This window comes from Panulirus ornatus, chromosome 5 (assembly GCF_036320965.1).
Source record: "Panulirus ornatus isolate Po-2019 chromosome 5, ASM3632096v1, whole genome shotgun sequence".
In the NCBI taxonomy this organism is placed as follows: Eukaryota; Metazoa; Arthropoda; class Malacostraca; order Decapoda; family Palinuridae; genus Panulirus; species Panulirus ornatus.
This window is the reverse complement of record NC_092228.1, coordinates 27,849,489-27,862,960: the sequence shown is the minus strand read 5'-3', so window position 1 is coordinate 27,862,960 and position 13,472 is coordinate 27,849,489.

Here is a 13,472-nt window from a genome sequence, read left to right as displayed (position 1 = left end):
AACATCATCATGTCATACTTCTACATCATCATCATCATCTGCATACTTCTACATCAAACATCATCATCTGCCATACTTAACATCAACCATCATCATCTGCCATACTTCTACATCAACCATCATCATCTGCATACTTCTACATCAACCATCATCATCTGTACAATACTTCTACATCAACATCATCATCTGCCATACTTCTACATCAACCATCATCATCTACCATACTTCTACATCAACCATCATCATCTGCCTACTTCTACATCAAACATCATCATCTGCCATACTTCTACATCAACCATCATCATCTGCCATACTTCTACATCAACCATCATCATCTGCCATACTTCTACATCAACCATCATCATCTGCATACTTCTACATCAACCATCATCATCTGCAATACATCTACATCAACCATCATCATCTGCCATACTTCTACATCAACCATCATTATCTCCATACTTCTACATCAACCATCATCATCTGCCATACTTCTACATCAACCATCATCATCTGCCATACTTCTACATCAACCATCATCATCTGCCATACTTCTACATCAACCATCATCATCTGCCATACTTCTACATCAACCATCATCATCTGCCATACTTCTACATCAACCATCATCATCTGCCATACATCTACATCAACCATCATCATCTGCCATACTTCTACATCACCATCATCATCTGCCATACTTCTACATCAACCATCATCATCTGCCATACTTCTACATCAACCATCATTCATCTGCCATACTTCTACATCAACCATCATCATCTGCCATACTTCTATCAATCCTTCATCATCTGCCATACTTCTACATCAACCATCATTATCTCCATACTTCTACATCAAACATCATCATTTGCCATACTTCTACATCAATCATCATCATCTGCCATACTTCTACATCAACCATCATCATCTACCATACTTCTACATCAACCATCATCATCTGCATACTTCTACATCAACCATTCTACATCAACCATCATAATCTGCCATACTTCTACATCAACCATCATCATCTGGCACACTTCTACATCAACCATCATCATCTGCCATACTTCTACATCAACCATCATCATCTGCCATACTTCTACATCAACCATCATCATCTGCCATACTTCTACATCAACCATCATTATCTGCCATGCTTCTACATCAACCATCATCATCTGCCATGCTTCTACATCAACCATCATTATCTGCCATGCTTCTACATCAACCATCATCATCTGCCATACTTCTACATCAACCATCATCATCTGCTATACTTCTACATCAACCATCATCATCTACCATACTTCTACATCAACCATCATCATCTGCCATACTTCTACATCAACCATCATCATCTGCCATACTTCTACATCAACCATCATCATCTGCCATACTTCTACATCAACCATCATCATCTACCATACTTCTACATCAACCATCATCATCTGCCATACTTCTACATCAACCATCATCATCTACCATACTTCTACATCAACCATCATCATCTACCATACTTCTACACCAACCATCATCATCTGCCATACTTCTACATCAACCATCATCATCTGCCATACTTCTACATCAACCATCATCATCTGCCATACTTCTACATCAACCATCATCATCTACCATACTTCTACATCAACCATCATCATCTACCATACTTCTACATCAACCATCATCATCTACCATACTTCTACATCAACCATCATCATCTACCATACTTCTACACCAACCATCATCATCTGCCATACTTCTACATCAACCATCATCATCTGCCATACTTCTACATCAACCATCATCATCTGCCATACTTCTACATCAACCATCATCATCTACCATACTTCTACATCAACCATCATCATCTACCATACTTCTACACCAACGATCATCATCTACCATACTTCTACACCAACCATCATCATCTGCCATACTTCTACATCAACCATCATCATCTGCCATACTTCTACATCAACCATCATCATCTGCCATACTTCTACATCAACCATCATCATCTACCATACTTCTACATCAACCATCATCATCTACCATACTTCTACATCAACCATCATCATCTACCATACTTCTACATCAACCATCATCATCTACCATACTTCTACACCAACCATCATCATCTGCCATACTTCTACATCAACCATCATCATCTGCCATACTTCTACATCAACCATCATCATCTGCCATACTTCTACATCAACCATCGTCATCTACCATACTTCTACATCAACCATCATCATCTACCATACTTCTACACCAACCATCATCATTTGCCATACTTCTACATCAACCATCATCATCTGCCATACTTCTACATCAACCATCATCATCTGCCATACTTCTACATCAACCATCATCATCTACCATACTTCTACATCAACCATCATCATCTGCCGTACTTCTACATCAACCATCATCATCTACCATACTTCTACATCAACCATCATCATCTGCCATACTTCTACATCAACCATCATCATCTACCATACTTCTACATCAACCATCATCATCTACCATACTTCTACATCAACCATCATCATCTGCCTTACTTCTACATCAACCATCATTATCTGCCATACTTCTACATCAACCATCATCATCTGCCATACTTCTACATCAACCATCATCATCTGCCATACTTCTACATCAACCATCATCATCTGCCGTACTTCTACATCAACCATCATCATCTACCATACTTCTACATCAACCATCATCATCTGCCATACTTCTACATCAACCATCATCATCTACCATACTTCTACATCAACCATCATCATCTGCCATACTTCTACATCAACCATCATCATCTGCCATACTTCTACATCAACCATCATCATCTGCCATACTTCTACATCAACCATCATCATCTGCCATACTTCTACATCAACCATCATCATCTGCCATACTTCTACATCAACCATCATCATCTGCCATACTTCTACATCAACCATCATCATCTGCCATACTTCTACATCAACCATCATCATCTGCCGTACTTCTACATCAACCATCATCATCTACCATACTTCTACATCAACCATCATCATCTGCCATACTTCTACATCAACCATCATCATCTACCATACTTCTACATCAACCATCATCATCTGCCATACTTCTACATCAACCATCATCATCTGCCTTACTTCTACATCAACCATCATTATCTGCCATACTGGTCATGTAGTGTGAGGTCATTTTCCTGTAGCGGGTCTGGCTGTAGACTGTAATGTAGAAGTGATGACCACTTCCTCAGTGGATGGGATGATGTATCCACAATTGTACAATAAATGTAGTAAACATATTTGCATAATTAACTACTTCAGAGGAAAAAGGGAATATCTACCGAGACTTATTACATGTCATTGTTGTTGTTGTTGTTGTTGTTTGTTAGGTTTTACAGCCCTCGGCCTATGAGGAAGGTCATTAGGCCTGCAACCCTATTTAATATATGATTGAGGTCATCATTCTTCAATACCTATTAAAAAAAGCAAGTAAATATGTCATTTTGATGTAATGATGATAAAGATAAGTGATAATCAACATATGTAATGGAAATAAAAGCTTTGTGGGTATTGGACCGACGTGTCGTCACAATACCCACCCAGTCGGCACAATATCCACGGTTGTATTTTACCCAAGAATGAGAGTAGATAGGACAGGTGTTCCACCATGACATGCACACACAATAGATAGGACAGGTGTTCCACCATAACATGCACACACAATAGATAGGTTAGGGACAGGTGTTCCACCATGACATGCACACACAATAGATAGGACAGGTGTTCCACCATGACATGCACACACAATAGATAGGTTAGGGACAGGTGTTCCACCATGACATGCACACACAATAGATAGGTTAGGGACAGGTGTTCCATCATGACATGCACACACAATAGATAGGGCAGGTTAGGGACAGGTGTTCCACCATGACATGCACACACAATAGATAGGACAGGTGTTCCACCATGACATGCACACACAATCGATAGGTTAGGGACAGGTGTTCCACCATGACATGCACACACAACAGATAGGACAGGTTAGGGACAGGTGTTCCACCATGACATGCACACACAATAGATAGGACAGGTGTTCCACCATGACATGCACACACAATAGATAGGTTAGGGACAGGTGTTCCCCCATGACATGCACACACAACAGATAGGACATGTTAGGGACAGGTGTTCCACCATGACATGCACACACAATAGATAGGACAGGTTAGGGACAGGTGTTCCACCATGACATGCACACACAATAGATAGGACAGGTTAGGGACAGATGTTCCACCATGACATGCACACACAATAGATAGGACAGGTTAGGGACAGGTGTTCCACCATGACATGCACACACAATAGATAGGACAGGTTAGGGACAGGTGTTCCACCATGACATGCACACACAATAGATAGGACAGGTTAGGGACAGGTGTTCCACCATGACATGCACACACAATAGATAGGACAGGTTAGGGACAGGTGTTCCACCATGACATACACACACAATAGATAGGACAGTTTAGGGACAGGTGTTCCACCATGATATGCACACACAATAGATAGGACAGGTTAGGGACAGGTATTCCACCATGACATGCACACAATAGATAGGACAGGTGTTCCACCATGACATGCACACACAATAGATAGGATCAGGTGTTCCACCATGACATGCACACACAATAGATAGGACAGGTGTTCCACCATGACATGCACATACAATAGATAGGACAGGTTAGGATCAGGTGTTCCACCATGACATGCACACACAATAGATAGGTTAGGGACAGTTGTTCCACCATGACATGCACACACAATAGATAGGTGTTCCACCATGACATGCACACACAATAGATAGGACAGGTTAGGGACATGTGTTCCACCATGACATGCACACACAATAGATAGGACAGGTTAGGGACAGGTGTTCCACCATGACATGCACACAATAGATAGGACAGGTTAGGGACAGGTGTTCCAACATGACATGCACACACAAGAGATAGGACAGGTTAGGGACAGGTGTTCCACCATGACATGCACACACAATAGATAGGACAGGTTAGGATCAAGTGTTCCACCATGACATGCACACACAATAGATAGGACAGGTTAGGGACAGGTGTTCCATCATGACATGCACACACAATAGATAGGACAGGTTAGGGACAGGTGTTCCATCTTGACATGCACACACAATAGATAGGACAGGTTAGGGACAGGTGTTCCATCATGACATGCACACACAATAGATAGGATAGGTTAGGGACAGGTGTTCCACCATGACATGCACACACAATAGATAGGACAGGTGTTCCACTATGACATGCACACACAATAGATAGGACAGGTTAGGATCAGGTGTTCCACCATGACATGCACACACAATAGATAGGACAGGTTAGGATCAGGTGTTCCACCATGACATGCACACACAATAGATAGGACAGGTGTTCCACCATGACATGCACACACAATAGATAGGACAGATTAGGGACAGGTGTTCCATTATGACATGCACACACAATAGATAGGGCAGGTTAGGGACAGGTGTTCCACCATGACATGCACACACAATAGATAGGACAGGTTAGGGTCAGGTGTTCCACCATGGCATGCGCACACAATAGATAGGACAGGTTAGGATCAGGTGTTCCACCAAGACATGCACACACAATAGATAGGACAGGTGTTCCACCATGACATGCACACACAATAGATAGGACAGGTGTTCCACCATGACATGCACACACAATAGATAGGACAGGTTAGGATCAGGTGTTCCACCATGACATGCACACACAATAGATAGGACAGGTTAGGATCAGGTGTTCCACCATGACATGCACACACAATAGATAGGACAGGTGTTCCACCATGACATGCACACACAATAGATAGGACAGATTAGGGACAGGTGTTCCATTATGACATGCACACACAATAGATAGGGCAGGTTAGGGACAGGTGTTCCACCATGACATGCACACACAATAGATAGGACAGGTTAGGGTCAGGTGTTCCACCATGACATGCACACACAATAGATAGGACAGGTTAGGATCAGGTGTTCCACCATGACATGCACACACAATAGATAGGACAGGTAGGATCAGGTGTTCCACCATGACATGCACACACAATAGATAGGGCAGGTTAGGGGACAGGTGTTCCACCATGACATGCACACACAATAGATAGGACAGGTTAGGATCAGGTGTTCCACCATGACATGCACACACAATAGATAGGACAGGTGTTCCACCATGACATGCACACACAATAGATAGGACAGGTTAGGGACAGGTGTTCCACTATGACATGCACACACAATAGATAGGACAGGTTAGGGACAGGTGTTCCACCATGACATGCACACACAATAGATAGTGCAGGTTAGGGTCAGGTGTTCCACCATGACATGCACACACAATAGATAGGACAGGTTAGGGATCAGGTGTTCCACCATGACATGCACACACAATAGATAGGACAGGTGTTCCACCATGACATGCACACACAAATAGACAGTTAGGGACAGGTGTTCCACCTATGACATGCACACACAATAGATAGGGACAGGTTAGGGACAGGTGTTCCACCATGACATGCACACACAATAGATAGGACAGGTAGGACAGGTGTTCCACCATGACATGCACACACAATAGATAGGACAGGTGTTCCACCATGACATGCACACACAATAGATAGGTTAGGGACAGGTGTTCCACTATGACATGCACACACAATAGATAGGACAGGTTAGGATCAGGTGTTCCACCATGACATGCACACACAATAGATAGGACAGGTTAGGGACAGGTGTTCCACCATGACATGCACACACAATAGATAGGACAGGTTAGGATCAGGTGTTCCACCTTGACATGCACACACAATAGATAAGACAGGTGTTCCACCATGACATGCACATACAATAGATAGGACAGGTTAGGGACAGGTGTTCCACCATGACATGCACACACAATAGATAGGGACAGGTTAGGATCAGGTGTTCCACCATGACATGCACACACAATAGATAAGACAGGTGTTCCACCATGACATTCACACACAATAGATAGGACAGATTAGGGACAGGTGTTCCACCATGACATGCACACACAATAGATAGGACAGGTTAGGGACAGGTGTTCCACCATGACATGCACACACAATAGATAGGACAGGTTAGGGACAGGTGTTCCAACATGACATGCACACACAATAGATAGGGCAGGTTAGGGACAGGTGTTCCATCATGACATGCACACACAATAGATAGGGCAGGTTAGGGACAGGTGTTCCACCATGACATGCACACACAATAGATAGGACAGGTTAGGGACAGGTGTTCCACCATGACATACACACACAATAGATAGGACAGTTTAGGGACAGGAGTTCCACCATGGCATGCACACACAATAGATAGGACAGGTGTTCCACCATGACATGCACACACAATAGATAGGATAGGTGTTCCACCATGACATGCACACACAATAGATAGGGCAGGTTAGGGACAGGTGTTCCACCATGACATGCACACACAATAGATAGGACAGGTTAGGGACAGGTGTTCCACCATGACATGCACACAATAGATAGGACAGGTTAGGGACAGGTGTTCCACCATGACATGCACACACAATAGATAGGGCAGGTTAGGGACAGGTGTTCCACCATGACATGCACACACAATAGATAGGACAGGTTAGGGACAGGTGTTCCACCATGACATGCACACACAATAGATAGGGCAGGTTAGGATCAGGTGTTCCACCATGACATACACACACAATAGATAGGACAGGTTAGGGACAGGTGTTCCACCATGACGCACACACAATAGATAGGACAGGTGTTTCACCATGACATGCACACACAATAGATAGGGCAGTTTAGGGACAGGTGTTCCACCATGACATGCACACACAATAGATAGGGCAGGTTAGGGACAGGTGTTCCACCATGACATGCACACACAATAGATTGGACAGGTGTTCCACCATGACATGCACTCACAATAGATAGGACAGGTGTTCCACCATGACATACACACACAATAGATAGGGCAGGTTAGGGACAGGTGTTCCACCATGACATGCACACACAATAGATAGGGCAGGTTAGGGACAGGTGTTCCACCATGACATGCACACACAATAGATAGGACAGGTTAGGGACAGGTGTTCCAACATGACATGCACACAATAGATAGGACAGGTGTTCCACTATGACATGCACACAATAGATAGGGCAGGTTAGGGACAGGTGTTCCACCATGACATGCACACACAATAGATAGGGCAGGTTAGGGACAGGTGTTCCATCATGACATGCACACACAATAGATAGGGCAGGTTAGGGACAGGTGTTCCACCATGACATGCACACCCAATAGATAGGACAGGTTAGGGACAGGTGTTCCAACATGACATGCACACACAATAGATAGGTTAGGGACAGGTGTTCCACCATGACATGCACACACAATAGATAGGACAGGTGTTCCACCATGACATGCACACACAATAGATAGGTTAGGGACTGGTGTTCCACCATGACATGCACACACAATAGATAGGACAGGTTAGGGACGGGTGTTCCAACATGACATGCACACACAATAGATAGGTTAGGGACAGGTGTTCCAACATGACATGCACACACAATAGATAGGACAGGTGTTCCACTATGACATGCACACACAATAGATAGGGCAGGTTAGGGACAGGTGTTCCACCATGACATGCACACACAATAGATAGGGCAGGTTAGGGACAGGTGTTCCATCATGACATGCACTCACAATAGATAGGACAGGTTAGGGACAGATGTTCCAACATGACATGCACACACAATAGATAGGTTAGGGACAGGTGTTCCACCATGACATGCACACACAATAGATAGGACAGGTGTTCCACCATGACATGCACACACAATAGATAGGTTAGGGACAGGTGTTCCACCATGACATGCACACACAATAGATAGGACAGGTTAGGGACAGGTGTTTCCTTGTGGCGATTGTGTTGGTCATGTCCACCTTGCGAGTGTGTTGGTCATTTCCACCTGGCAAGTGTGTTTGTCATGTCCACCTGGCGAGTGTGTTGGTCATGTCCACCTGGTGAGTGTGTTGGTCATGTCCACCTGGCGAGTGTGTTGGTCGTGTCCACCTGGCGATTGTGTTGGTCATGTCCACCTGGCGAGTGTGTTGGTCATGTCCACCTGGCGATTGTGTTGGTCATGTCCACCTGCCGAGTGTGTTGGTCATGTCCACCTGCCGAGTGTGTTGGTCATGTCCACCTGCCGAGTGTGTTGGTCATGTCTACCTGCCGAGTGTGTTGGTCATGTCCACCTGCCGAGTGTGTTGGTCATGTCTACCTGCCGAGTGTGTTGGTCATGTCCACCTGCCGAGTGTGTTGGTCATGTCCACCTGCCGAGTGTGTTGGCCATGTCCACCTGCCGAGTGTGTTGGTCATGTCCACCTGGTGAGTGTGTTGGTAATGTCCACCTGGTGAGTGTGTTGGTCATGTCCACCTGGCGAGTGTGTTGGTCATGTCCACCTGGCGATTGTGTTGGTCATGTCTACCTGGCGAGTGTGTTGGTCATGTCCACCTGGTGAGTGTGTTGGTCATGTCTACCTGCCGAGTGTGTTGGTCATGTCCACCTGGCGAGTGTGTTGGTAATGTCCACCTGGCGATTGTGTTGGTCATGTCCACTTGGTGAGTGTGTTGGTCATGTCCACCTGGCGAGTGTGTTGGTAATGTCCACCTGGCGAGTGTTTTGGCCATGTCCACATGGCGAGTGTGTTGGTCAAGTCCACCTGGCGAATGTGTTGGTCATGTCCACCTGGTGAGTGTGTTGGTCATGTCCACCTGGCTAGTGTGTTGACCATGTCCACCTGGTGAGTGTGTTGACCATGTCCACCTGGTGAGTGTGTTGACCATGTCCACCTGGCGAGTGTGTTAGTCATGTCCACCTGGCTAGTGTGTTGACCATGTTCAACTGGTGAGTGTGTTGGTCATGTCCACCTGGTGAGTGTGTTGGCCATGTCCACCTGGCGAGTGTGTTGGTCATGTCCACCTGGCTAGTGTGTTGACCATGTCCACCTGGTGAGTGTGTTGACCATGTCCACCTGGCGAGTGTGTTGGTCATGTCCACCTGGTGTGTGTGTTGGTCATGTCCACCTGTCGAGTGTGTTGGTCATGTCCACCTGGTGAGTGTGTTGGTCATGTCCACCTGGTGAGTGTGTTGGTCATGTCCACCTGGTGAGTGTGTTGGTCATGTCCACCTGGCGAGTGTGTTGGCCATGTCCACCTGGTGAGTGTGTTGGTCATGTCCACCTGGCGAGTGTGCTGGTCATGTCCACCTGGTGAGTGTGTTGGTCATGTCCACCCGGCGAGTGTGTTGGTCATGTCCACCTGGTGAGGGTGTTGGTCATGTCCACCTGGCGAGTGTGTTAGTCATGTCCACCTGGCGAGTGTGTTGGTCATGTCCACCAGGTGAGTGTGTTGGTCATGTCCACCTGGTGAGTGTGTTGGCCAAGTCCAGCAGGTGAGTGTGTTGGTCATGTCCACCTGGTGAGTGTGTTGGTCATGTCCACCTGGCGAGTGTGTTGGTCGTGTCCACCCGGCGAGTGTGTTGGTCATGTCCACCTGGTGAGTGTGTTGGTCATATCCACCTGGTGAGTGTGTTGGTCATGTCCACCTGGTGAGTGTGTTGGTCATGTCCACCTGGTGAGTGTGTTGGCCAAGTCCAGCAGGTGAGTGTGTTGGTCATGTCCACCTGGTGAGTGTGTTGCTCATGTCCACCTGGTGAGTGTGTTGGTCATGTCCACCTGGCGAGTGTGTTGGTCATGTCCACCTGGTGAGTGTGTTGGTCATGTCCACCTGGTGAGTGTGTTGGTCATGTCCACCCGGCGAGTGTGTTGGCCATGTCCACCTGGCGAGTGTGTTGGCCATGTCCACCTGGTGAGTGTGTTGGTCATGTCCACCTGGCGAGTGTGTTGGTCATGTCCACCTGGTGAGTGTGTTGGTCATGTCCACCTGGCGAGTGTGTTGGTCATGTCCACCTGGCGAATGTGTTGGTCATGTCCACCTGGCGAGTGTGTTGGCCATGTCCACCTGGCGAGTGTGTTGGCCATGTCCACCTGGCGAGTGTGTTCACCATGTCCACCTGGTGAGTGTGTTGGTCATGTCCACCTGGCGAGTGTGTTGACCATGTCCACCTGGTGAGTGTGTTGGTCGTGTCCACCTAGGGAGTGTGTTGACCATGTCCACCTGGCGAGTGTGTTGGTCATGTCCACCTGGGGAGTGTGTTGACCATGTCCACCTGGCGAGTGTGTTGGTCATGTCCACCTGGCGAGTGTGTTGGTCATGTCCACCTGGCGAGTGTGTTGGTCATGTCCGCCTAGCGAGTGTGTGGCCATGTCCATCTGGCGAGTGTGTTGGTCATGTCCACCTGGCGAGTGTGTTGGTCATGTCCACCTGGCGAGTGTGTTGGCCATGTCCACCTCGCGAGTGTGTTGGTCATGTCCACCTGGCGAGTGTGTTGGTCATGTCCAACTGGGCGAGTGTGTTGGTCATGCCCACCTGGCGAGTGTGTTGGGCATGTCCACCTGGCGAGTGTGTTAGTCATGTCCACCTGGCGAGTGTGTTGGTCATGTCCACCTGGTGAGTGTGTTGGACATGTCCACCTGGCGAGTGTGTTGGTCATGTCACCTGGTGAGTGTGTTGGTCATGTCCACCTGGCGAGTGTGTTGGTCATGCCCACCTGGCGAGTGTGTTGGGCATGTCCACCTGGCAAGTGTGTTGGCCATGTCCACCTGGCGAGTGTGTTGGTCATGTCCACCTGGCGAGTGTGTTGGCCATGTCCACCTGGCGAGTGTGTTGGTCATGTCCACCTGGCGAGTGTGTTGGTCATGTCCACCTGGCGAGTGTGTTGGCCATGTCCACCTGGTGAGTGTGTTGGCCATGTCCACCTGGCGAGTGTGTTGACCATGTCCTCCTTGTGAGTGTGTTGGTCATGTCCACCTGGCGAGTGTGTTGGTCATGTCCACCTGGCGAGTGTGTTGGTCATGTCCACCTGGTGAGTACAGTATGGTGGTGGTGGTGGAACTTGTAGAAACTTTAGATGTAGAGTTGTGAGCAACCCACAGTATGGTGGTGGTGGTGGTGGAACTTGTAGAAACTTTAGATGTAGAGTTGTGAGCAACCCACAGTATGGTGGTGGTGGTGGTGGAACTTGTAGAAACTTTAGATGTAGAGTTGTGAGCAACCCACAGTATGGTGGTGGTGGTGGTGGAACTTGTAGAAACTTTAGATGTAGAGTTGTGAGCAACCCACAGTATGGTGGTGGTGGTGGTGGAACTTGTAGAAACTTTAGATGTAGAGTTGTGAGCAACCCACAGTATGGTGGTGGTGGTGGTGGAACTTGTAGAAACTTTAGATGTAGAGTTGTGAGCAACCCACAGTATGGTGATGGTGGGACTTGTAGAAACTTTAGATGTAGAGTTGTGAGCAACCCACAGTATGGTGGTGGTGGTGGTGGAACTTGTAGAAACTTTAGATGTAGAGTTGTGAGCAACCCACAGTATGGTGGTGGTGGTGGTGGAACTTGTAGAAACTTTAGATGTAGAGTTGTGAGCAACCCACAGTATGGTGGTGGTGTTGGTGGAACTTGTAGAAACTTTAGATGTAGAGTTGTGAGCAACCCACAGTATGGTGGTGGAGGTGGTGGAACTTGTAGAAACTTTAGATGAAGAGTTGTGAGCAACCCACAGTATGGTGGTGGTGGTGGTGGAACTTGTAGAAACTTTAGATGTAGAGTTGTGAGCAACCCACAGTACGGTGGTGGTGGTGGTGGTGGAACTTGTAGAAACTTTAGATGTAGAGTTGTGAGCAACCCACAGTATGGTGGTGATGGTGGTGGTGGAACTTGTAGAAACTTTAGATGTAGAGTTGTGAGCAACCCACAGTATGGTGGTGGTGGTGGTGGTGGAACTTGTAGAAACTTTAGATGTAGAGTTGTGAGCAACCCACAGTATGGTGGTGGTGGTGGTGGAACTTGTAGAAACTTTAGATGTAGAGTTGTGAGCAACCCACAGTAAGGTGGTGGTGGTGGTGGTGGAACTTGTAGAAACTTTAGATGTAGAGTTGTGAGCAACCCACAGTATGGTGGTGGTGGTGGTGGAACTTGTAGAAACTTTAGATGTAGAGTTGTGAGCAACCCACAGTATGGTGGTGGTGGTGGTGGTGGAACTTGTAGAAACTTTAGATGTAGAGTTGTGAGCAACCCACAGTATGGTGGTGGTGGTGGTGGTGGAACTTGTAGAAACTTTAGATGTAGAGTTGTGAGCAACCCACAGTATGGTGGTGGTGGTGGTGGTGGAACTTGTAGAAACTTTAGATGTAGAGT